Source organism: Struthio camelus, chromosome 1 (assembly GCF_040807025.1).
Source record: "Struthio camelus isolate bStrCam1 chromosome 1, bStrCam1.hap1, whole genome shotgun sequence".
Classification (NCBI taxonomy): Eukaryota; Metazoa; Chordata; class Aves; order Struthioniformes; family Struthionidae; genus Struthio; species Struthio camelus.
In genome coordinates, this window is record NC_090942.1 from 120,858,862 (window position 1) to 120,886,227 (window position 27,366).

Genomic DNA, 27,366 nt, shown 5'->3' on the forward strand with positions numbered 1-27,366 from the left:
TATTTCTACAGTCAACAACAGTTTTATTGTACGTTAAAAATTTTATTTTTGTACATAGTTTGTCGACACCCAGAAGGTTCCTTTCTTTATAGTAAAGTATATCTCATGCACAATTCTGCTTTGGGCTACACAACATCAAAGTTAATCTTTTTTTCTACTTCTCTCCCAGAAACCATGATCTATGAGGTAGATTCCCTTGAAATAGAGTTGCCTTCAGGGCCATATGCATTCATTATAAAATGCTGGCGCACGAAAGAACAATATAAATATTATTTGATTGCAAAATATATTTGTTTTTCCTGGCCTAACTTTAAAATGCAACAAAGTATTGGTCAAACCCAAACGTTCTAAGAACCACTTGTTTCAAAGCACATAGCCCTCCAGCCTGCTCACTCTTAATCCAGTTTAGATCACTCTGTATCCAATCTGGAGCAAAGATGCTGGCTTCAGAAATTCTCCTTTGGCGTCACGGGACTTTGGGCTGGGATATAAGAATCAGACCTTGCAGAGGTCAATACGAGTGGCAAAACACCAGCACAGAGATAGGGGTCAGAGAGCACCTTAATGAAAAATAGTTCTTTAGGTACTTCTAGTCTCTGAATTCGTGGGGAGAATCAGGATTTGTCCCATGTTCTGAGAATTACCTCTTTGCAGCATGGTATATATTTATTGGCTGGATAGAGCTGACAGAATAGGATGTGAAGCTGCTTGTCTGATGGATGTTTCTGGAGAAAGAAGAGAGTATTGTTGGGATTGGCTTGAGCAATGTTAGCCAGCTCTGCCATTCCTAAATGCAGTTTTGATTTGCTTCTGGGTGGCAGCTTGACAATGCGGAACTCAAGGTGGGCCTATGACTTGCATGCAGGCATAGCGCAATGATTTGTTGAGCTTCTTTGCGGATGTATGGGATGCTTAAACCAGATTGTTGAAATGCAAAATTACATAAAAGTGACACAGAACCATCTGGAAGGACATGGCTAGATGAGGAAAGAGCCACATCCCTAATGACAATGGGTTTTACTGCTGCCCAGCTTATAACGTAAGACTTCATGATATGAACCTTATGTATTTTTCAAAGGGCTAAATTTATTTGTAATTGTCATTGAGGATTGCCTTGCTAGGCATTTGCACCAGCTGTTTGTATGACTGCTGATCACCTGCTGCATGCAGTGCCACCACTTTTTGTGTCTCTGCTGCCAAGGCAATGACAGACCCTCACTGCTACTTCTTCTCAGGGTTTCCTGAAGGATCAATGGTTGCAGCAGGCTGAGACGGTGGCAATTTTGCCATTGCCTTAGGATGCAGATTTGGGCCTCTTAAATTGCAGTTCTTTTATATATAGTATCCAGTGCTATTTTGTCTGGTAAACATTTGGAATAAGTGTGGTTCTGCGTGGCTCCTCCTACTGTGTTGCAGGACAGGGCTCTTCGTGTGTGTGTGAATATCTCCCAGATGTTGTGTGTTGGACAAATTTAGAACTCAAGATGGGATGTGGCATCGTAGCACGTAGACAGGATTTTCCTAGAGGGAATGGAGAAGCTTGTATTATACTTGAAAGAGTAGGTTGCTACGCAATCCTCTTCACTTGCTTTTCTGCTGTGAGAAATATTTCTCTTTGCATGACCTCCAGAGTGGTCATGACAGCCAGGCAGGAGTACACAACATCCATATTTGGCAGAGTCCTTGAAAATGTATCCCATTTTGTTTGATAGATGTCCACTGAGACAGGAAAGATCTTTCCCCTTTCCCTTTAGGTTGGCTGGGGACTCCAGCAAGCCTCCTCCAAGGGAATCCTGATGTTATTCTCAAGTGCTAAAGCCAGGTGGTTTTATTTCAACTCTCTGTTGAGTATTTGAGCAATGTTTCCAGAGGCTCAACGAATGCATTCTTTCTTTCATCCTTCCTCGTTATATGTTTAATTTGTGTATCCTTGAGATCTAATTTGGACATCCTATCGTAATAATCTACCAAAGTCATTGCTTTGAAGTTGCACCTAGCATTTCTGAATCATCAAGGTAATCAGGACTCAGTTTGGGAAAGAGCTGGAATGCACGTCTCATTAGGTTAAGACAAGCTTTTTGTATGGGGTGAAGGGGGACAGGGAGGAGACAGTGGAGGGAAAGGCCTTTGTGTACATGCAAGTAATCCACAAATGGATCTGACTTCTTGCTGGATGTATGGGTTTTACTTTTTCCGACTCAGTTGTGTAATCTGCAAGCGCCCCTGGCTGCTTCGTTTCCACCCTGTTGGTTTTGCTTGAAGGCAGGCTTTGCCCTGTACATCCTGCAAGGATTTTTAGCCTTTTCCAGCTCTTCCTTGACTGCGTGTGCACTCATATCACTAGGGCTAGAGCACCCCAGCAGTAAATGGCACACTGCTTCAATGAAGCCAGTAGTTAGGTCTATATTTATTAATAAAGTAAACCCTACAGGGGTGTGAGCCCAGGCACTGCAGCTTGATTGTTTAATTGGCAAGCACCTCCTAAACATATCTTGCACATGGCATTAGGTCCCTCAGGGCTAGGACCATTCCTAATAGGCAGTTTGAACACAGCTCCCTGGTTTGCTGGCTGAGAGAATGTAATAGCATGGATATGGCCAGTCCGTGTCAGTTGACCTCAGTGAAGTGCATGGGTCTTGCTGCTGTGCAGTTTGCTAGCATAGATATAGCCAGTGATGCAATGACCATTTCTATAGGGGAGATCATGATACTGAAACTATCAGTGAGTGTGCTGCTGAGGTTTTCAGACTCTTTCACGGTTATGTCCTCTGCCTACCGCTCCCTTCACCTGGCCTGCTCATCTGGCAAAGTGGGAGTCCAGGGGTGATGTTTACTTCTAAATAAGGTCCCTTTTCTCCCCAGGGGACTAGGAGGCTGCAAACCATACTGACATGTGACTTACCAGTTCCAGAACCAGAAACACATCTCTCCCCAACAGGGCATATGCAGCTTTCTGCAGGAGAGCTGGTTACCAGCAGCGTTGCAGTGATGCTGTCCGGCCTTGGGTCCTGCTGCTGCTCTCACTGAAATCAGCAGTGACTTCAGCAGTTCAGGACTGGACCACAAACTCTATAGCATTTCTGGGATCCTTCAAGATGAAAAGCACTCCACGTGGGTAAGTTATCATTATTTGTTATTATCCTCTTGCTAATCCACTTTGGAAGACAGATGTACATTCTTTCCCCCCCTGAGAACTGATGAAACATGAAAATCACTTCTTAGATTAAAAAACCCCACAAAGTCAACACAATACATTGTGAATTATTTGGTTTCTAATCTCTGAAAATGAGCCAGGTCAAACAGACACAGCTTCTCTGATAAATTGTTATTCTTAGAGATTTCATCCTTGCATGGAAAAGTACTGAGCTGGCTCTCTGATCTCCTCTTACACTGTCATCAGCATACAGCAGCAGGCCAGTGGAAAATTGGAGAAAACCAGCTGCATGTAGAGTGTTCAGGGCATTATTTTTAGATGCTTCATTTCTTTCTCACTACACACACTTCCCTGTGGAAAACAAGGATGTCTATCCTAGTGACTTATTGCCAGCTGCTGCATTATGCATGGTGAAGCAGCTCGGTAGAAATGGGATGCTAAACAAAATAAACAGGAGGAAAACAGATCTATAAATTTGTGTAGTGCACAACATGAGAGCAGAGGGAGATCTGAGAGAATGCATGGGCACAGTCTCTCAAATGTGAGAGAATTTAGAAAGCATGCAACTCCTCCCTTCAGTGGAGATATGAGTTTGAAGGGCATAATTCCAGTTGGATCTCTGTCTTTCCCCACATGGGGAGTTTGCTTTTTCCCCCCCACTGCCCGTTGTGAGATTTAACAAGGATCAAAGCTGATTGCCAGCCTTCCTCGCAAATAGCGATCTGCTCTCACAACAGGGCTGGTAAAGGGAGGAATTCCCAGTCTCAGTCTGCTGAGAGCTATGATAATAATGAAAAGCTTGATGGCTCTGAACAGGGATACAGGCCATAATCTGAAACACGTGCACGCGCTGATTGTGCCACTGCCTCCTGCTGACAGCCAGCCCGTTACTTCCTAAAGGTGATTTGTCAGGTACGCTGGATGCAGTTAGATATGCAGTCTATCAGCATGCTGAAAGGCTCCGAGCCTCCCTTCCTCTTCACTGTGGGAGATCTCACTTGAGTGGCAGAAAGCGGCACCTCAAGGAGAGCAGCAAAAGTTGCCTGTCTGCACGTTAGGTCATCCTCTGTGTGCCAAGAGCAACACCTCATACACAGAAAGGACAAATGCAAAACCTTTTTGCGTTTGGGAGGAGGATGGCAGGGAGAATCTCTCTCCCACTCAGAATCTCCAACTTAACAGCTCATACTAGTCTTTCTAGTTATAAACCTTTCCTCTTTCTGATTTCTTAAAGGAGTGTAGTGGGGATGTCACAGATATGTGGCTATGGTGGCTGCAGGTCTGGGTTTGTGTGGTGTCATGTAGACTTTGGATGGAAGAGAAAAAGCCTCTAGTTGGATTTTCACTTGTGTCAGTGTTTCGTATTTGGGATGCAGCTCATTATAGCTAAGATAGGTTGTCACAGGCATAGTGTTAATTATAGGGCCTGGGAAATTTTTAGTATTTGGCAGTGTGTTCTCCCCACCCCAGAAACTGCTGATACTGTCTTAGAGAAAAATGTTATGTTTTTTGCCTGACTTGAAAAAAAAAGCTAACAGTGAGTTAAACCTCTCTGTTCTTCCAAACAGTCCTCACTCCTAACTTTTGGGGCACTTCAGCTACTTCTGTATTGTTGGCATTGGCAGCACTTCTTACCTCTGAGCGTGTGTTTCTGTGAGCACCCTAACAGCCAGTGGGGGTGAAAACTGGATGTGCTCCAAACTCTCTTGCTACCCTGGGAGACTATTTTGATGACAGGCAAACTGAAGAAGAACCCAGATGGTGCCAGATTAGGATGATGCCGGTTACTGAAGGATTAATTATTCTCTGTTTTGACACCTTGTCTGTGCATGCATGTGTAGTACAGGTAGGTCTCCTAGCATTGCCCAAAGTTTAGATCTACCTCCATTTTACTTGCTTTTTTATTTTGCCAGTCTTGAACCATTTTTGTGGGTATTTCCTCAGTCAAGTGTCCACTTTAGATTGAAGTTTTTGGGAAAGACTTGCCTAGCTTAGTTCAATCATTTCATTGTTGTTTTGTCCACGCTACATTAAAAAAAAAGTCGTAGAGTTTTTGCTAAGAAACTTTGGTGCTTCCATGCTTGCAATTTCGCAATGGGATGCCATAGTGTCAGGGGCATGCCTTTTGCTCTTTTTCCAAGATAAATTGCTTCTATTTGGCCTGCTTGAATTTGGCCTGCTCTTGAAATTTGACAGTCACATGTAGTCAGTAGAGATTTAGAAAACTTGGCATCAAGGCATGCTTCAGACTAGGACTTCAGAAGCTAAGAAGGAGTTTATAGGTAGCTGCTTGGGAATGCTGTAGTGCTTGGCACAGGGTTTGAGAGCAGCAAGGCTCTTTTGTGTGCTCTTAGTGCTCCTTATGCCAGAAAGCATGGTGGAGGGAGTTGTCTGGTGTAGTACAAAGGGAATATAAGGTAGGCTTGGGGCCATGGGGGTGGCTGAGCATGGAGGGAGACAGAGACTGGATTAGCGAAGCCCAGAGAGAAGTGGAGATAGATAGGTTTTCACAAAGTACGTACAGGGTACAATTGTCTACAGAAGTCAGCCTCAGCGTGGGAGGTGGCCAGGGTCAAAGATAAGGACATAACTTGAATTGATCCATGTTGCTATACATAAGCATTGCTGGTACCACCTGTATTTACACGGGGTGGTTTGAGCATACTCACCTCCTCCAGGGCTTAGCCTCCTGGATGAACAGGAGTCATGCACAGATTGAGACTGGTGTTGGCTGGAACCTTCTGTGGAGAGCTGGTGAAATGGGGAGGTGTGTAGTCAGTGATGCAGAGGGCAGGAGGCAAAATAAAAACAGTCTGGGTCTAGACAGACGAACCCTGCCTTGGCAATATAGATTCCCTCCCTGCTTCTTGGGCGAAGTAGCCAAGATTCACAAAGTGATGTAGTTTTTGGCTGGAAAGAAATAACACTGGAGGAGTTTTATGCTAGCAGGGGTCAAAGCCAGTGCTCTTGGTGACAGAAGCCAGCAGCTCCCTCCTCTTGTTCCTGCCTTACAGTGTTGCTGTACAGGAGGCCCATGCCATGCCCAACTCCTCCCTTGAGCCCACAGCAGACAGGGTTAGATAGGTAGAACCAGTGTGCTAGGGGAGGGAAGTCGCAGCAGATGGGGCAGACTTCACCAAAACATGCTGGAAGCAGCGTTAGTTTAATCACTCTGCAGTTGCTTGTTTGACACTCTAGGCCAGGGAGTGCATATTGGGTCTTATGGAAGCAGCAAGCCATAGAAACTGCAATTCCTGTGCATGCATCATGCTAAATGCACAAATACGGTATTGCTAGTGTCCTGTCTGTTTCCTTCTTGTATAGATGTCCTTTCACTCCTGTTAGCTTTCCAATATGAACGTGGATCTGTGCATGTAGATGGAAACATTGCCCCACGTTTCCTCCCTCAGTGACTAAATAGTGGCCTGGAAGCTGTTCCCAAACCAGTCAGAAGCTTTCTTCCGCTATAGTGCTGACCAAATAGATCCTCTGTGGTCATCATCTTGAGCTTGGAGTTGGCAAAACCCCCCCATAGGAATCTCTAGCTAAAAAGTAAAAGACATCTTATTTATTTAGACATTGCACCCATGCCCTGGTATCCTAGATAGCAGTATTTCGACTAACTGAGAAGGTTCTGGTTCTCTCCAGAACGGGACTCAAAAGGGCCAATGTAGGGCAAAAGGGCCAATGTAGGGCAAATTAGTTAACTTAATGAAGGTGAAGGATAGAGGAGATTGGTGTTGCTTTCGATCGTATAGTGGTCAATAGCATTGATCCCAAACAATGTTTTTGCTGCTCTATCTCCATGATAAATACTGGAAAATGCTTTTACTGATAGACTACCTGGAAGCTGCTTTGTTGTTGAAGTGTTTGAGAGTTTTCTTTTCATTATTTATGGCTTTTAAGTAGAACATGGGCAGCTGAGAAGCTGAGAAATATCAGGGAGGCCTGCACGCCTCAAGGTTATTCTGATTTGTTTAGTCCCATGTTTTATACACACTGGGGACTGATTGTACCTCCCTTCTTTTTTCAGTTATTTTCTATTCCTTCATCAAATCTCAGAAGCCTCTACCATTGTATCCTAAGGGCAGCCTCCTGCCAAGAGTCTGTTTATTGTGCTTGTGTCATTATTTACAGGCCTAGTGTCTGCTTAACATGTCTAAGGCCTGGTTTATACTTCCAGCTAATGTAAATTTACACCCCGATCTCATTTAATGCCCTCCTGCCAGGCTCACACACTTGACTGCACAGCCACAGAACAGATTTCTCACTATTTGATTACAATGTCACGATCTCCAAACTCAGAGCTCTGGCTTGTTCAACACTTCCTAACTGCAGGCCCAGAGAGCTGGGTAGGTAGGTGTTAAACTACTTGATGTTATGAGTTGGAAACACTTCTGGTTTATACTTCGGGGTTTGTGCAACAGCATGTTGAGTAGAAGTTCTCATGTGAGGTCTTTGCTAATCAACAGAGGCAGTAATGTGATTTAGTATACCTTGAGGAGTGATAGAAGGCAGTGTACATGTGAAAAAAGCAATGGGCTGTGTCTTCATGGGAGATAATATAACTTGGAAGCTGCATCGAAATACTTCTTTTCTTACTGTGCTGCTCTGAGGTTGACAGCTTTGCCTGCACAATCCAGACAGCGCTGCCATCACAGTATTTATGTCTAATTTCTCAAGGTGAGCTGGGAAGAACAGGCAATAATAATGCTTCTTTACTGTGAATTGCTTCTGCAGATCCTCACTCTTGGGAACATGCCTCAGCATAGCCTGTAGAATATATCTGGCACATCACTGGGGATTGATTCATGCATATTTATAAAGCACTTAAGAGATCTTTCAAGCAAAGGCACGAGACATGCATTGCGTTATTTTTAAAATCTGGTGAATACACTGCTCCTAGAACTGCACACTGCTAAGTGTGGCCCAAAAAGATCCACGCACTCAAAGCACAGAGCTTGTAATGGGCAGTGATCAGAAGCTCTGAAAACTCTCGTTAGGTAGCGCAAAGTGCTGGTCACAAACACACAAAGCCTCCACACGTGTGTACATCAGCAGAGTGCTACAGGGGTCGGTCACTCTTGCTATTTGCAGAGCTGTCACCTGAAAGGAAGTCTGGCTATTTCTCTTCCTTCCTTCCTTTCTGTTATTTGGAAAATGCTGTCTAAATCTTTGGAAAAGTGTTAGTAATGAATGGCTTCCTCAGGACACAAGTGGCGACTATTTCTGGGGCAAAGGCACCATTCATAAAGCCAGGTGTGAGGGAAAAGATGGGCCCTTGGTTTCCATAATCACTGGGCAGTGGGAGACCTGCTCCAAGGGCTGCCTCTGCCTGGTTAAGAACCAGTTTGAAGCAAGTGTCCCACCTCTCTGGCTGTGCGATAACCCCGGGCATCTTGCCTGCTCTATGTTCAGTGTAGAAATATCCAGTGGTTCGATGGTCCTACCTTGAGGCTGAGGTTTCCCACCCACTGATGTGCTACTGAGGCCTTCCTTCTGGCCCAGGGAATATGTTACACAAAGCTGAGCAGCTTCAAGAACATATAAACTGTTGACCAACAGGAGCTTGAGCTGATCTATGCCAAGGCCCCCTTTTTCTGACTGTGACCACACTTTCCACTCTACATGAGCTCTCGCATACACTTGACCTCTGGTGAGCTATTGAAAAATTAGCCTGGAGATGAGATCACAGACAGATCTGTTCCCTGAACTCTCAGCTTGGTTGTTGGTGCTGACAGAAGAAGTTGGCAATTGAGACTATGTAGGTAAAAGAGAAGACTTGGGCTGCCTGAATTTGGATCATACTAGTAAATTCTTAATATTGAATTTTCAGCAGGGCACAAGGCCGGATTTTAGGCCTGTAGTTGAAGTGTCGTGCTCTGACTTTTCTCTCATTGAAGCTAAACATCTTTAACTGGTTTCCATGGGAGCTGTGGTGGTCAAACGTGTGCCTAGTACTACCACCTGACATCATGTTTTCAAAATTCCTCAGCAATGAGCAGCATCTGATAGACACTGAACTGCTGATTTTTGCAACGAGCTCATTACCTGTCATGTGCAGAGTTGTTTGGACATGTGACCCATAGTGTAACAACTTAGGAAAAAAGGGTATCTATCTCTATATATAAACTTAACAAAGAAAAAAGTGCTATGGCTATTACAGTTGTTAATCACCTGTCAGCTAGACTTACCCTATACTCATAATGAGTGTGTTACACAGACTCCCAAGTTTTAGTCATGGTAGGAGACAAATTGAAGTCTGAGTTGCTTGCAGCATGTATTGATGGTATGTTGCTCGATTTAACTTGTTCAAACCCCACAGGTCTCTGGGTGCTTTCCTTGTCTCACACCCATGCCATCTTTGCTGCCACAAAGCACCAGTGCAAAACCCGAGCTTAGCCCTGAGTCTTGGCAAATGATGGGAGAGCTAAAGCCCGAGCTAGTCACTAGCATTTTGCTAGTGACAACATTTTTTTGGTTGTTTAATCTCTGAGTCCAACGTTGGTGCTCTCTGCTGTTTTTTTTTTCTGTTGTTGCATTCTTTATTCTGTTTTAGGAGATGGTTTTGCAGAGTGTTTATGTCCTAGAGGATGAGATTTCATTTTGAATTCAATTAGGAGCAAAAGGCTACTTCAGCACTGTCCTCAGTAAACTCTTGCTTGACTAGCAGAAAGCTCTGCTTGCTCTGAGCCAAAGGGCTGACGTAGGACTTGTGTCAGTAGAGGGCTGACAAGGCACAGCAGGAGCTGAAGAGGGAAAAATTCAGTTATGGCAGCACTGAGGTGGAAGAGGAAGATTTTGAGCAGAGCAAGGGAACAAGCATAGCCACTCACTCACCACATGGGTGGCACTGTCACTGGGACTGGGTGCTCGGTTGGGGTGACAAAGTGAAAACTTTCTAGGCCTTTCTTCTACCTCAAGGAGGAGTAAAAAGCCCCCCTCATTTTCAAGGTTTTTCCAAAGGAAAGGGCTCCAGGAGACAGAGCTGGTAGCTAGGCCCAGACCCAGGCTGACATCTCCCAGCGCTGCTTTGTGCTGATGGGACAGGTCCGCTCGAGTCACTGCTGGTGTGGAAGTAGCTATGCTGGCCTCCCTCTCTCAGAGCAGAAATGCACATGATGGGCAGGAGCTGCACACGGGACCTCTTGCTCAGCAAAGGGCCTCCTCCGTCCTTTGGTTCAGTAGCATCCACTAGCGCTGGGCTCCTCCAGGGCTGTTGTGCTGGCAATGCATGTGGTGGCAGTGTGGGTGTGCAGCGCCTACCTGCAAGAGGCGAAAGGGCATGTGCTGCTCTCCCGTGTGGACGTGTGCACCAGGCCAGGCGTGAGGCACAGCCTTACATTTGACTGTACGCCTCATGTGAAGCGTAAGGTGCTTACTGTTGTACCAAAGAGAGGAAGGAGTGCCAGAGACAAAACAATGTCATCCCCTTCCATCTGGGCAGGACTTACAAAGAATGACATGTAGGGGAACATACCTGTGCTGTGAAACAGGCATGGTAGGCACTGATGAATTGATTTGGCTTACAAATAGGAAACTAAGGTGGTGATATCACAGTTCTGGGTATCTACATAAGTAAAAAACTTCTGATAACAAGAGAACAGAGAAGACCTAACAGACTTTGAAATTTAACCAGAAGGGAGGAAAATTCAGGCTAGAAAGAAGGTGCTTTTTCCATACAGTGCTTTAGTTTCACCATCATTTTACACCAGTAGAAACCAGCGGGAGAAACAGCTCTGCCCTTTCGTTGCTTCGATGCTTATTTCAATTCCCACACCACCTCTCTCTTGGAGGCGCAGGCACAAGAGTCTCTGCGGCTGTAGGGAGAACTGGATGGGGAACAGATCCAAGTTAGTTACCCTCTGAAAAGAGAAAAGATTTGTTTTTACTCAGATCTTTGTCCTGATTTGATTCACCGTGGCAGCTTAAACATGAGGCTAATGTGAGGAAGTGAGCAGAATCAGATGAAATTGAGCAAGACCCCTTTTTTGGGGTCCATTGTGACTTGACAGTGATGGTAGAACTACAGCGTAATCCTATCCTAGTTCCATCATTTGTCTTAAAAACGAAAGAAAATCTCTTTCTAAAAACTATATTCTAGCTCAGCCAGGTGGACCAATTCTGTGAAAATCAGCGTGTTTCTGTGGTAACTGATGACAAGCCTCATGCTGCTTTCAAAGGGGTACCATTGCCAGTGGGTTCATGTGTGATGAACAGAAATGATGAGCAGAAAACCAGCAACTGACTGGTGACAGAATCTCCCTCATCACATGGAGCAGGCCTGCAAGGAAACGACAGGTCTCTTCTTCCCATGGTGGGTAGAGGAAGCCCCTCTGGTTTGAGTCATTTAAAATGATCCAGGGTGGAGTACTTGGCAGAGGATGGTAGATTCCCAAACAGGGTGTAGCAGGACTTCAGTGGCCCACATTTTTCTGGTAGTCTGAAGTATGACTTTTGATTTATTGATTTTTAGCTAAATGCGAATGCTCATCTAGTCTGGCGTTTGCCCTCTTTTTTTCATTGTGTTACTTTTTTAGGAACAGAGGTGGATATTGTTTACAAAACAAGTACAAAACAAAGTTTAGCCTTTAAAAACAAACAAGAAAACTGCAGTCTTCTGCAAACCAGGAGTTTCTGAATAATACTTTTTTGCTCAACAACAATGAACTATGGAGATTTTAAGAGGTTGGGAAATCAACATTTTCTTTGCTTACTAATTCTTTTAGATGAAGTCAATTGTAAAAAAAAAAAAGTGCTTGAGTAATGAATGGTAAGTTATTCATGACTTTTTTGAAGAAAAAATAACAATGTGCCCTCTGTGAATATTAAATAAAAGTAACCTTAGGGGGATGGGTTGGGCAGTGTGAGTCATGCAGGTTTTGAATTATTGATATTCTACAACTGTCAGCCTTTACACGCTTGCGCTCTGTACGTCTTAGTTCCTTCAAGGCAGGTGGAATAAGTTTCTGCAAATCCATATATGTTTCCACAAAAATATACTGTGGCAGCACATGATGTAATTTGTAGTTGTGCTGATTTCTGAAATACCTCTCTGCAGAATGCAGCCTCTGTTGCAAAACAGCTTATAGCCATGCTTTTCCCAGGGGCTATTCAGGCACACTTTGTGTACTCCAGCCCAGTACATTTCCATGAACTACTTCCCATGTGCCTATTTTGAATACTCTGTGATTGCTTTATGAGTGCGGTTTCATTAGGTGTTTCTCAGAGCTGAATTTGATGAAGGCTATGGTGATGGTTAACAATTCTCTGACATATTATGCATTTGTATTTTCAATCTGAGAAACCAGTAAATGTGAAGCCTGGGATGAAAAGCTCTCATAAGTTAGGAGGAAGAAGAATTAAATTGCTTGTGTGTTGTCCATTGCAGCTGCTTGAGTGTATGCAGTATGCTATTGTTTCCAATTACACATGCATGTGCTCCATTTTCTCTGACATGATGGCCCCTTTTAGTGTGCTGGTCGAACGGTGCTCATTGACTGGGTAACAATTCATTATTACTGGTTCATTCTCAGCATTCAGTGTGTGGCCCTAGGCCTTATTTACTGCAAACCATCTAAATCCTGCAGAGACTCCACTGTAATTGATTTCCTCAGCTTCACTTTGATTTAATTTATGCCAGTGTACAGTATGCAATGACTACAGATAAAATTCACTCTTCTGCAGAGAGTGGAAAAAGCTAATGGTCTATTGAAAGCTGTAAGTTCTCCAAAGGGAGATTGAGGGGAATTCCAGCAGTCTATAGTCCTTGGTCTACAGGCAAACTTTGTCCATATGTTTTGTGGATAGCAATAATGGGCAGGCACCGCTTGGCTTTGATTGTCATGAGGAGACTTGAGAGGACAACCGTACAAGAGTGACATGCATCACATCCTTAACGCTAGGTTGAGGGAAACTTCTTGCCCCTGTGCGTTCTTTTGAGGAGCGTGTTGGATGTTTTCATGCCAGCACTTCTTGAAGCCCCGTGGTGGTGGAGGTCCTGGTGAGTGCTTTGTGTGGTGGTCTGTGATCAGAAAGACCCTAATTCCTCCTATGGCGTGCTAAACCTCACAGCAAACATGCTCCTGCCGCTGCAAGGCAATGTGCTACACGCTAGCTTCAGGGCAGGTCGGTGGGGAGGGGTGGAGAGGAGGTGCAGAGGGAGCTGTCGCCCAGCTGTGTTTCTGCGGATCAGTGTACATGTGAACAGCCGTCTAATAGATGTGGTATCATTTAATCCTAACTCTCTTAGTAGGCCTATGTTCGGGATCTAGTGTGAGGTGATATAGGAAATAGTGTATAATTACTATTAGCGACAGATGAGGATAAGAACATAAGTACTAATTTAGCATAAATGGATAGCTATTGCAGGCGGCATAGAATTATGTCAGCATAGAATTAGATAAGCTAAACAGAAATTAGGCGATCAGGAAATACCAGAGGTGCAGAGAGGATACAGAGGAGCTGGGCCAAAATATCAGAAGAAATTCCTTGCTAGCCAATGAACATTTTTTTTTACCTTACTCAGAATAAGACGAGATCATATGATCATATACAATTACCATATCTAGACTTTTTAAAGAGATAAAAATATCTTTAAAAAGATATTTTATATTGTTAATCAAAATAGTAAGAGGGATTTGGTACTGAAACTGTGTTCCTCTTATGCTAAACCTGTTTTCAGGCAGATGTTCTCATCTGCAGATAGCCAAATGCTTCTTGAAACTTAGCTGCTGAACCTAAAGAAGTTTGGTAGGATTTTCTCCCCTCCGAAGGTAATTCGTTACTAGAAATGTGAGATAATTGGTGCTTTTGATGTAAAGTATCTTTTCTTTCTTCTTTATTTTGTTTTATTTTCATATTGTAACTGCATAATCACCAATCTGCCTGTGTTTCATATCTGTGGAGTACATTAATTTGTTGTGTCCTATCTGTATTGCATTATCTTTCCTATTGTGTACTTTCATTGTTAAGTAAAATTCTTGCTCTCTGTTACTGGAAAAGCTTAATCTTGTCTTGATCTGGAGTGGCTCCCTCGCCCTCCCCACTCATCTGGCACCAGCTGTGGTGGTGCAGAGAGGGGCAGAGGAGTGTTGCCATGCTCCCGTTGCATCTCCGCGCACCCCATTGAGCGCTGGCTGTGTCTGGTGAGGCAGCTTGCTGCCTTCCTCCATGTCTGGCACACATGGCAAACAAGCTGCCAAGTTGCCAGGGCTTGTGTGCTGGAGAAGCTCTTCCCATCTTTTTTTGCTCCTTGGCCAGACTGCCAGCTGTGGGGAAACAGAGTGGGGTCTTCCAAGGAAGGCCACCCCATGCAGTCGGCGTTCCCTGACTATTAGCTCGTAAGAGTTTGAACACATAGTCTGCTTAAAATAAAGTGGCAGGGAGTTTACCACAATCCTGCAGTCTCTTGGGAAACGCCGATGAAGCAAATGGTTCAATGCAAATAAAAGCAGACAGGTCAGGAAGAAGCTTTTCAAGCAGAAAATACCAGGGCCAGAAATATCAACTGAAAAATGTGCAAACTTTTTTTTCTTAATATGAATTCTATACTAAATTATCCTTACTGGTTGTAACCATTTCCTCAGCCCCCCACGCAGCAGTCTGTCTTCATTTGCTGTTAGGTTTTGTTTAGATTCAGAGCTTTTCTGGGCTGAGACCTATCTGTTTTATGTGTTTATAAAGCTCCATGTACATCTTGGGAGGTGTATTAAGAGTAATTAACAGTAACTTAATAGCAGGTTATTTGGGCTGAAATGCTCTGAAATACATACTTCGGAGGCCTAGAAGATGCTTGATAAAGTGTGTATTTGATTTGGGAATCCACCTGTGTGTGAGATCAGGTGATAGAAGGCCAAGTGAGCTCTCAAACTGGAAGTCAGCCATATGGTGAAGCTGTTGCCATTTTTATTAAGCTATTGGTGCTCTCTAAAGGGCTCGTCTTTCCCAGGCATCTAAGGTGCAAGCTTGTAGTGCTACACGAGTAGAAATAAAAGTATGGATGAAAGTACCTGCTTCTTGCTGAGGAAAAATGACGGTTCTTAATAAAATGGATCAGCTGAAAAGTCTCTGGAGGTGGAATTCATTTTACTGATCTTTAGATGTCCGGGAGTAGATATCTGCATCAGAGCTGCTCACCTGAAGCCTTTTTTGACCTCATTTAGATACCTGCTTGAGAGTGGGATGAATCCTGCTCTGAAAAGCACCTCATTTGGCTGAGTACAAAGGAGGCCTAGCTCAACAGTTGGTGACTGTACTGAGGAAGCCTACGTTTGGGTGCGTTAACTCTTGACTTGCAGATTTTTACACAAAATGACAAGTTGATTGTTACTGCAAAGGAAGAAATTTGTTTCTTTTTACCTTTCATGCCAGGATAGCAGGATGAAGGCTCTTCCACCTCTGGAACGTGCAGTATTTCGGATGCTGTTGCTTTTCTGGAGCTGATGCTCCCAGGTATGATATTGTAGGAAGGACTGTGCAAGTTAAAACTTATTTTCTAGGCTTGTGTTTGGGAGTACCATGAAACTTGTCATAGGATAAATCCTCACGGGCAGGTATAGGTTGACACCTATCCAGAAGTCAAACAGCTGCCTTAGCGCTCTTGGCCAAGAAGCCCTCCTGGACTATACAGAAGAGCTCAGGCCTGTCTGTACATGTCTACATAGGCATGACCTGAAGCGGTTTCCTAAAAAGGACAACAAAAACCTACTGCTGTAATAGAGAAAGGTCTGGAACCAACTTTTGTGAGGCATGTGCAAAGGTTATGCACTAAGAGATGCTGGGTTGCTCTAAGGGCCCTTGATGTAGCCCGAGGAGCTGTGTCACAGGAAACATTTTAGGGCTGGAGGAGTCACAGAGAGCATGCAGGGATGGAAAGGCTGTGGAAATGGCAGAGAAGCAGTTCTGGGGACACTATCATGATTTGTAGTAGCGGTGACATCGCACAGTAGCCAGTGTTGGCCACAGACCAGTTCAGAAGGTATACAACTAGTGTCAAGCCACCAGTCTTTCTCCCTCTCTCTCTCTCCCCGCTTCTCAGCTAGCATCCCACCACTCTTGGGAAAAGCAAGCAGAAAGCTGGGTACGAGGCCCTGTGGGACACTCCTGGCAGCATGTCCATGGCACAAAATCCCTCTTGTGTGATCTAGCTAGCAGCAATGACTGTTCACAATCTGACCACACAACCATGCCTGTAAATGGCATGTGACCTGGCAGTGCAGAGCTTTCACACAACTGTGGGCTGAAAAAAGCCTCAGCCTTGGAAGATGCAGAAGAGAATATAGCGTATGATATTGAGCTGTTTATGGCAGCGCCTTCAAGCGAAATCTTTGATCCATAGGCTGTCACTGGTGCAGATAAAGCAGCAAATGTGCCTAGTTCCCCTCCTTCAGGCTAATGGGAAGAGCAGGTAAGCTCCCTACACAGTGAAATAGGAGGAAACAAAAGAGATGAGGCCTGGTCAGAAGCTAAGCCATGAGGACTGAGGTATCCTCTGGAAACTGGAGGGTCTAAAATCACTGGCAGTCACTGTACGCATGAGAAAAAGAAAGTCAACAGGCAGAAACAGCTATGAGTGTTATCATGAGAAAAAGCAGATCTGACAGAAGGGGGAGACTTAGTAACTGTGAGCAAGAAAATGTTCTGCTGTCATTTGTTTCTACTTTGTTCTGGGAAGCAGGACTTTGTGGGCATACTCTGTAAATAGGATCTCACCAGAGAATCTCTCTGATGTCATTAATTTTTTCCTCCTTCCATAAACAGGCCTATTAGAAATGAGATCTAACAGTACGGCAGAACATGCCCCTCAGGAAAAAAAAGTCAAGTTGCTTGAAGAGGAAAATCTTGGAAGTATGATTTGTGGCACAGTTTTTATTTAGATCAGGATGTAGGATAAGATGCATCCATATTTGGCTCAAACTCTTGACATGAGGCGTAGAAGAGAAAAAAGGGGCCCCATCTGAACTGAGGACCTGAGAAAACTTAGGTTCCTGGCATATCCACATGAGACTTTCCAAGATAAATTAACAGCGGGCCAATTTATAGATGCTCAGCTGGACTTAGATTTACAGACCAAGATATGAAAGGAGGCTAAGAACACTTCACATAGCTGTAATACTTGCCAGGGAAACTGAACCTTTGCTTATAGCAGCCCATCAGGAAAGGAAGCAGACAAAAAGGTGGAATTCGATTGTTAGGAGCTCTATTAGTCATGACCTGCTTCTTGTAGGCATCAAAGGCAAAAAGCTTGGTCTATGATATTTTTCAGCTCCTGGAAACATTATTAAATTTGGTTTTGAAAACAAGAGTGTAATGCAGAAATTCAAGGAGGCTGTTCAGTTAATTGCTGGTGTGGTGATGAAGAAAAGCTGGCTAGAAGAAGCTTTTTATAAGTTTAAGCTGGGCCAAGAGGGAGAATCATAGTTGCCTAGTGAAAGTTCCTTGGAATCAAGCGAATAAAGGAAAGCTTGGGCAACTGAAAATTGCCTGCATGTTTTTGGTTTGGTTCTGGGGGTGGTGCAAGAACAGTGGGAGTTTGTCTGCTGAATGGGCAATAAGACTATGAAATGCACAGCAGCAGTAGACAACAGTTCAGCATAGCACTTGTTAGACCTGGTAGTAGTGCAAGAGAGCACCATTCTTTGAGGCCTTGAGTTCTTGCCTGCATCTTGGACTGCAAGGGACAGCATAGTCAGTGTGAGAGAGAAGGGTGTTTAAAGTTCCCAGAGAAAGCTTTAAGCTGGCAGAGCTTTTTATTGATCTGTAATTCACTGCAACTTCTTTTTATTGTCACACAGATGAAACACCTAAGCCTTTTTTTTTGGGGGGGGGGGGGGGGGGAGGAGGGAAACTCCCCTGAAAGTTCTGGTTTCTCCCAGGGTATGCAGTTTATTTCTGCACATAATTGAAAATTGGCCGTGACATCTGCTGTATCTGTCAGATACTAGCACAGACACTGGCAATTAGCAAACTTTCTCATGCAGTAGCTGAGCACGCTTTGTCGTCACCACAGTGGAGATTAGAACCAGGAACCACAGGCTCCAGAGAAGCCACCCCACCATGGTACGATGCAGGAACCCAGAGGAAGCCTCTTTCTAACCCTGGCAGTGCTCAGCTCAGAAAAGACGAACTTCAGCTATTTTCTCACATTCAGAAATCCTGATGTAGCTAGATGTCCTTGTAGGAAGTGGGAGGTCCAGACAAATGAAAGATTTTAGGCACTCCTATTTGGGGAGCACCCCAGGGAAAGGCTATTTGAGTAATTTGTTTGTACAGTGCCTAAAATAAAGGGACCCTAATCCATAGTGTTAAGGGAATAGAAATAACAACAACAACAACAACAACAGTAGTTTTTCCCTTTTCAGAGGGGCTTCTTACAGGATGAACGTAGAACACAGTAGGCTGGGATTTGACCTATGACGGACTTGTAAAACTATTTCTTTTTTCTAAGTTCTGGTGGATGGACCCTTTTTGACATCTGAATATGACTCATGCTCTGTCAATGTGACAAGTGAGGAGGAGTGTGAGAGCTGGCTCTGCCTTTGGGTATGTGCAGATAGGTTTCCATTGAAGATCCGGGGTGGGACATATGGATCCTGTTGTGACTTTGCAATTTCCGAAGTGCCAATAATACATCCTGTCAGTTCTGATTACAAAGTGACCACATAAGAGGCTGCTGATTTCCCAACCTGTTACATAGCTGGTAGTTTTCCCCCTGTTGCAGACGGGGGCTATCCTTTTTGGGGGATTCTGGCAGCCATGGATTTGTACAGCTGCTGCACCTTCAGAGGATGCGTGCGTGTCAGGAGGCATTTACTGAGATGTGAAGGCATTGCCTTGAATCAGAGCTGAGCACTGAATGTTCCTGGCTCGGCTTGGCTCCCCTCTGGTGGATTTGAGGAACACCGAGGGAGGGATTCAGCTGTTAGGATCTTCCTCTTTGTTCAAATGCAACTGCACAGAAAAGTAAATAAGCGTTTTCAGACTGAGCGGCCCCTTACTCCTCTGTAACGAAGATGCCGAGATGTGTGATGCCGTGTTTTCCTCCTCTCACCTGCAGCCTCCCATGTAGCATGAACTGCTAACCACCTGCTGAATTTCACTTGAGAGGCAGCTCCCCTTCACTTGATAGGGTCAGCAGGAGCAGCAAACTGTCAAAGAAAGACAGCTGGACCCACTGGCGTTACAAGTTGCTTTTGGCATGTTGTTCTGATCACCTCTCCTTCAAGCAGGGCTCCTGGGTAGTGGTCTATCAACACCTTGCCCAGGGGCTGACAAAACCCCACCTTCACTTCATATGGTTAGCAGTCATTTTTGGGGCAGTGCTGTGGGCTAATGCTAAGATAAGCTGCTCATCTAAGATGTTTCAAAGGTCTGTGCTGCCTTCAGCAAGGAAAAGTTGCTGTGCCCTATTCCTTGCTGTTTTACTCTGCAGTTTATCCATCTCTGATTCCACATACGATTTCTCTTGTCTTTTTTTTCCCCCTGGTTGTACTGTCACTGGATTTTGTAATTAGTGACTTTAATATGGCAATCATAACGTGAGGCAGTAACAGAGACACTCTGGCAACCAAAACAAGTGAAAACCCCTGTAAGATTAATGCTCTTTTTCTTTCTCGCATGGTAAAATGTCAGTATTTTAGGAGAGAGAATGTTTTCAGCTGTGCGCAGAAGGGTTTTTATTTAAGTGACCACAATTTCAGTTTCCATTGTGTTCTCATTCTCCCTCTGTCTTTCTTTATGAACATGCTAGTATCATTTATTTAAAATTCTCCCTGTTTTCATTGGAATGTAGTTAATTGACTTGGAAGGAGTATAATCTCTTGAAGAAAAACATGCTTACCATGTAAATAGCTCCTTCTCAAAAGGTCTGCAAAAAAGCAGATTATGTACAACTTCTTAGAATGCCCTGCTGTGCCAAATACTGTTGGATTTGCTTACATTGGTCAAGCCTTGGCATCAGAACCTGACGTTTATATGGTTGTTTATGCTGTTTATTAGCTAACGTATAGCTGTGACAGTCTAATTACTAATGCTCTTAGTATGGCCATATGAGCTGTTCACAGCAATAGCACAAACCGCACACAGTTTGGCCGGTTTCAAGTTTAAGCAGGGAAGTAAAAATTACTGGGTTTCAGGCGAAACTGTTTGGCCCATGAACCTTTCATCAAATCTGCAAGAATAACTTATTTGTTTTTGGTTCCCCCCCGCTCCCCTCCCTACGCACACCCCTATATTATGGACAAGCTTAAATGAATGTTGTGTTTTTGTTATGTAACTTCAGGTCAGTGGCTGAAAATCAAGCATATGATTTTCCCTTTCCCTTCCCTCACAGGAAGACGGACCGAGAGTACCCCTCTTTTTTTTTTTTAACCAGACTCCCCGCTTCATCCTTGCTGGGGGAGATGTGGGTTCAGCTCCCTCTTCTGCCTGCCTGGATACAGAGCTGTATCGCAGGTGCCCCGGGGAAAGGCTTGCTGGGCAGGGTCCTTTTATTCCTTCCCCTTTGGGGCTGTGTCTAGGGCACGGCATCGCCCAAATTAGCGGCGCCAGGCAGTAGCCAGGGGGACGCTACCTGTGTGTAAGCAGATGAAGTCCGTGGCGTGCCAGCTCCACGCTGGCACTGAGCTGGCAGGACCTGAGCCAGCTCTGCGAGGTGTTTCTACGTGCTGGGAGGGAGCTGTGCTGGCAGCAGGGTTGCTGCTGGATGGGCAAGCTCGGGGCAGTCCCACGCTCGGTGGCTTCATGGGGCTGGCACCAGCGCCGACTTGCACTCCTCTGGCTTGAACAGAGCTAACATGCTCAGAGCTGTGCCTCACTGTGCAGGCAAAGAGGAAAAGAGGAGCCAGTCAGGGTCTTATCGTATCCTCCAGAGGAGGAGCAGCAGGCGGAGGCAAATTGCACAGGTGTCTGTGGCAGCAGCCTGAGTGGGAGGAAGGAGAGGGCAAACCCACCCTGCTGTCTTCTCTGTCAGAGCCTTGGAAAGCCTCAGCAGGGTGCTGCTGCTGCCCACAGAGGGGAGTTGGGGCTCTGGGACCAAAACAACCCTTCCTGCAAAAATCACTGCCCCTTGTCTTCCTCCTTGGAAGTCAGGACCAGCAAACCCTGTGTTCCAAGTCTCCGTCTCCCCTGGGGCTCTAGCTCACTCTGCTCCGTTCCTCCTCGTGCTCCAAAATTCAATTTTGCCTACACTACTGAGAAGCCTTTAGCTAGCTTTGGGAGGGAGACGGTTTTTCTGAGAACTGCTGATGGCGTCTCAGTCCTGGAGAGGGACAAGATTTAGACATACCCGTGCTTTTGGCATTTCCCGTGGCTGGCTCGGCAAACTGCACTTTGTGGCTCCTGCTTTAAGGCATGCTGTTCTCCTCATGCCTCGTTGTGGGAACTTAGGCCCTGTATCTTGGATGCTGTGAATTCCCCATGGCAACCCAGCATCTAAAAATTAGACATGGCCTCTTGAAGTGTAGCAGTGCCCTGGAGAGCCTCACTGTAAGTCAAAATATAATGGACAGAGCCAGGTCAGGGAAAAAAATTCATGGTGTTGGAGTTGCTAGGCTTTGATATGGTTGTTCTAGTTTTGTTCTCTCTTTCTTCAAAATAGGTTTACTCTACCATGCTTTGATCATTTCATTACTTTTAAGCAGCAGTGTAGCCTCAGGGAAATGAATGGACGGCTCGGAAGGGGATATATATGTTGAAAGAGATGACTGGGGTGGGGGGCTGGAAATTAGAGCACTTGTGCTTCGGTTCTCACAGACCAGGGATGTATTTAGCTGAATTCTGCAGTTCCACTCTCCAAAAGTACATAAACAAGCATGTTTTATTCACACACAGAATTACTGTTTTTGTGCAGTTAGGGAGGGAGGCAGGCAGGGAGTGGCTGGACAGAGAAGGGCTTTTTGTTCTCGTTTTGCCGTTGGCAAACGCTCCACCATTCGTCTCCAGCAGTGTTTGTAGAGGAGTCGAGATTCTCCAATGAAAGGTGCAGAGCGCAGTGGCATTGCAGCCAGTTCTGCAGGCACGAAGCCCATATGTGCACAGTGTGGGCCTAGCTATGTCGCAGACAGAGTACCAGTGCTTTCTGCCTAAAATTACGGTTTCCAGAAAGAAAAGGTGCAACCAAAAAAAAAAATTTTTTTCCCCAAGCAGCAACTTTTCCAAGCAAATCATTTTTAACCAGCTTGAGAAAAGACAAGTTAGTTCTGCATGTCCTCAGTCCTTCGCCTTCTACCATTTTCTACCATCCATCATTCAGGATAACAATAGATCTTCAGTTTATAGCCCAGTCCGTGTTTGCTGAGGCAAATTAGAGTTGGCCTCTAATTTATTTGAAATACTCTCCAGGTCTTATTTGGTTCTATATAAATGCTCAGCATGAGGGAGGAGGGGAGTGTTAGCGTGCAGATACCTAGTGGGATTTGGAAGCTTGGAAGAAGCAGAAAGCCTTTGTAGATGCATCAGGCAACCAGGCAACACGTTGTTTCAAAAGCACTCTCTCCCACCATAATAGCAACCGTGGACACTTCTAACCTCCTTTACTGCAATTTTTCAGCTGTTCCAGTCTGTAACCCCCAAAGCTTCTCAGTGGAGGTGCTGACTTGCTTATTTATAAATGTCACACATGGAGCGCCGTGATCTTTGACTGACCCCCTTAAAAGTAGGGAGGCATATTTCTGTTGGCAGGCAGACCTCTGAACAGGGCCCATGAACCGCAATTTGAGAATGACTATGTCTAAGAAGCCTGCATCAGAAACTGTCAGAGCTACAGTGTCTCACAGAACAGCATCAGGTTTGATCAAGCGTGCCGTCAACTTTCTTGATTTCTGCAACAGTAGGGGTTGCATGTGGTAAAAATACCCAGATCATCTTGAGACGGGGGTAGCCTTTCCTGGTACAGAGGAATGGAGGAAACCCCAAAGATTGCTACTTTCTGAGGAGAAAATTCCTGAACGATCTCTAGTCCAGGAATGGTGAGCAGTTGTGCTAGGTGCCCAGTCAGGCACCTCAGAGGCGCTTTATAGGCTTAGGCTCTGCAGTGCACTTTGCTTGTCATCCCATGGGGGAACATGGGGATGATCCTATTGAGATGTTTGTGTTCACAAAAGCAGGGATTCCTGAACCACGGTGCATGTGCTGGCTGAGGGTGGCTGCCATCACTCAGAGGATGGGCTGAAGAAGCAGAGGGGAGCACCTGAGAAAGGAACAGATGCAGAAAAGGCCTGGAGAGGAGCAGGGATTTAGGAGGCAGGGCTGAGCGGTTTATTATAGAACAGCGGGAAACAGGACTGGGGAAAAGATAGGGATAGCTGAGTTAGCCAGGTTGTGATGGGGACTGTAAGACTGCTGTGGAGGGAGAGCTCCTGGGACTTGAATTTAAGTTCAGCAATATGTTAGTGATTATTTATTAGGAGTATTACAGGCCTGCCCTGGTGCCCTAGGCTGGGACCAAGACTCCACTCTGCTAGCTGTTGTCTTTTCCTTCCAGAGCTAACACATCACAAGGCCAGCCTTTTCCACTCTATACTGACTGTGCCTCTCTCCCCTTCAAAATCCAGTTTTTGTGTGAACCATTTCTAACGGAACTAGTATTTTGTTATTAGGTTTTTTTGGAACCAGACAAACTGAAAAAAACCCCAGCAATATCTTGATTTGGCTTTTCTTATAACAAACGATTGAGAATGTGAATAATGTTTGCAATGGACATACAAGCGAGTGCTAGAGTTTGTGCTGTTTGACTGGCTTAGTGAATCTTTTCTTGTGTAAGTTGGTAACACCAGTTCTGGCAGGCTGGGAGGCTGGTGCCACAGTGGGAGGAAGAGGAGGACAGAAAGGAGGAAGAGGGAGGATCCTTCCAGCCCAGCGCTAGCAAGGCCTGAATTTTTCGGGAAAGAAAGAGTGTTAGCATGGGTCCAGCTCCATCCTTGGACTGCTAAATACTGGCTTTTGTAACAGGAGCCTGTTGGAGCTGTGATAAAGCATTTATGTATTTGTTTTCATCCAGAAAGCAGCACTGACACATGTCAGCAGCAGTGACATATGACTCTGGTGACTGGCTGCTCAACATGTACAGCAAACATTGAGCAGTCGAAGCAAACAGGCCCGACAAATCCCATGGACTGAAATTTGCCTATCTCAACTCCTGAATGAACATATGGGAGAAATGAATATATTCGCAGGCAACAGGATCTATTTGGAAAGAATCTGAGACCAGGAGTGGCCCCTCCACCAGTTCAAAGTGAAACCTAGTAACATTCCTCTTGCCAGAATTGTTCTGCCTTTTGTTATCAAGGTCCTGTGAAATTGCAATGGAAGTCCCAGCAGTATGCTAGTCAGCCTGTTTTTTTTCCAGGCTAATGCTTCTGGCTGTGAACGTGTTCCTCCCTCACATGGTGGGAAGACTCCCTTTGCGCAGCAATGCTGTTAGAAGTGCAGGGTCTAGAGGAGGGGGAAGGAAGGCAGATTAGTTCTCTTTCCTGAGTTGCTCAGTCCTAGAATCAAGAACAAACTGACTGGACCCCTGAGAACTTTTCCAGCTATTGGGCATCAGGTGAGCCTTGGTGGCCTCAGAAAATGATAAGACAAATCAGTCAAAGAAAGCTGCTGAGGGCTATTAAATAAATTAACAACAACAAAAAAACCCTGTATCTTCAGCTTAGGAGGTGTAGATTGCTGGAGACTGGAAGAGCATATCAAGAAGTTATGATATATGTTTGTCTTGTTCTTATAGTTCTCCCTAGAAATATGCTCTTGGCCCTGCCAGAGAGAGGGCGCTGGATTAGATGGAGATGTGTTCTGAGCTGGTACGGGCTGTTCTTAGATTCTTCCATGTTCCCAATTTTCTACTGTACTTTTAAGTACTGTACCACACCAAGTCGTTATTAATCACTAAAATGTTCTGAGTAGGAAAGCCTGTGAAAGAAGCTAATTAGTATTATTAATTATTATTAGCACAGTGGCAGAGCTCTGAGACCTCAGCTGCAGTCAATTCTTGTTCTACTAGTCTCTATTCATGTACATAGGATGCAGGTGTCTGCAAAAAAAAAAAAGAAAAAGAGAAGCTTAACTGCATATTGCTGCTGGTGTAGCATGGAAATTTCTTTTGGTGCTAGCCTTGCGGGACTGCTGCAGGCTTCTCCTAAAAGGTCATAGCTGCCTCTCATATTCACTGGGTGGAAGAAGGCAAGATCAAGTCTCTTGCAAAGTTGCATGGATTCTTTGAGGACCCCAAATCACCATACTCTGGTAGATATTTTTCTGGAGAGAGAATCTGTGTTAGGTCTTTTGTGGGCCCTAGCCTGATGCTGGAGGATGGCTCACAGCAGAGGGCTGTGGTGAGGGGCTGCCACAGGTGGCTGCGCCAGGGTGTCTGCAGGCTCTGGGGAAGCTTGCCTGCACGCTGGGGGTCTGCAGTGGTGCCAGCACAGAGCTTCTTGGGGGGTTTCATTTACTTGGGCAAAGCAAGCAGCCACCTTGGGTGCCAGATTGGTAGAGAAGCAGCAAAATGGCTATTGCTCTGCTGCTTGTAGCTGTGCCAGAGCCCTGGGGAGGTGAGGTAGGAGCTGGCTTATGTCAAGCAGTGATCCCTGCTGGAGGGTGGAAGAGGAAGAGGGGGAGAGATGAAGGTCCCCCCCTCCTCCCCACTACTCTGGCAGCGTCTGATCTCATCCCCTTAGCAGCAGCAGGAACAGCTGGCTTGGAGATGCACGCTCTCCTTTCCCTGCCAGCCTGATTGATCAATCCTTGCACCTACAGCCTCAGAGCTGGTCCACCCTCTCCCAGAAAAAAGACGTAGGTCCTGCTGGCTCTCTCGAATAGCAACAAGTAGGTCTTTGTTCCTGGTGGTGCAACATTCACTTTCGCCTACTGCACTGAGAGGCCTGGTGCTTAACGCCCAGCTGGGTGTCTTTGCAGTGCAGCAGACCCAAGGGCAATTTGTGAAATGCAGGCAGAAGTCCGCAGGCTTGGGTTGGCAGGTCCCTGTTGTGGACCTCGGCACCTACCCCAGGTTTCCAGCTACTGGCCAGCCTTGAAGTTTTGACAGGATCCTGACAAAAGAAATCATATGGCTTCATGAAAGTTTGGAAGCCAGTGCTGACAGGTTCCCCTGGGATGAAATCCCTCCTCTGCTGAAGGCTGGCCTTTGCTAATTGGAGAGAAACTGCAGGGATACAAGCGAGAAGAAGCGAGTTCCCTGCGCCTTCCGGAGACGCTGTGCCCTGATTCAGCCAGGCATGTGGGCAAGTGGGTAAAGCTTGAGTGTGTGCTCAAGGGCTTTGCTGAATCTCTGCTTTGACTTAGGCTTAAAGACAACCACATGCTTAAGTGCTTTTCTGAAGCAGAGCCCTAGATGCCACAGACATATCAGTCAGGAAGTGGCATATTTTTCTTGCTAGAGATGTGCTTTGTCCCTCTCAGTGTGACGTTTTAAAACTTCATAATTTCTCTAATAGGCATAATGCAATAGGCCAGATTCTGTTCTTGAAGCACGTACATGATTCTCATGGAAGGCAATGTAAAGTACACGCAAAGTCAGTAGTTGGCCTGTCCTCTAAAATCAGCTTCTTTATCTCAAGCTAGTCAAGCATTTTATTCTCTCTGGCTGATTGGTTTGCAAAGTACAAGCCAGCTTGGCTTCTCTCAGAAAAGAGAAATTTATAGGTCCCCAAATTATGATTTATAATACTCTAGATTTATTTCATTTCATCTTTAAATTTATGTCAAATCAGAGGGGGGGGTGGTAGTAGAAAACAAACATTTTTCTGAAACAATAACAAGGACATCGTTATGATAATTGCAACATAATTTACTCCATCAATCACATAGTTGTGTGGGTTTTCTTCTTTTTGCTAAAAAAAAGAGAGAAGGATAAATGGTTAGAAAGCCATGCAAAAACAAAACACAACAAACAAACAAACAAAAAAAAACCCCTCATGAATTTTTAGCCAAATGTTTGTCTGTTGTTAATTATACGAATCTGAATCTGCTGGCTGACTTATGGCTATCTTTCCACAGAGAATAGCAAACCATATGCCCCTTAACTAGTACTAACCTGCCAAAGTTATGTTTTTTGCTGAAAGCAATCTGGAGTGACTAGCACACTCACTGCATCTGTTTTGCAGATTAAGAGAGAGGAGCACAAAGAAAACTATTGTACTCTTGCTTTTTTTATTGGCATGTCATGTAATAGCCAGGAGGAATATCACAATGGTTAAAAA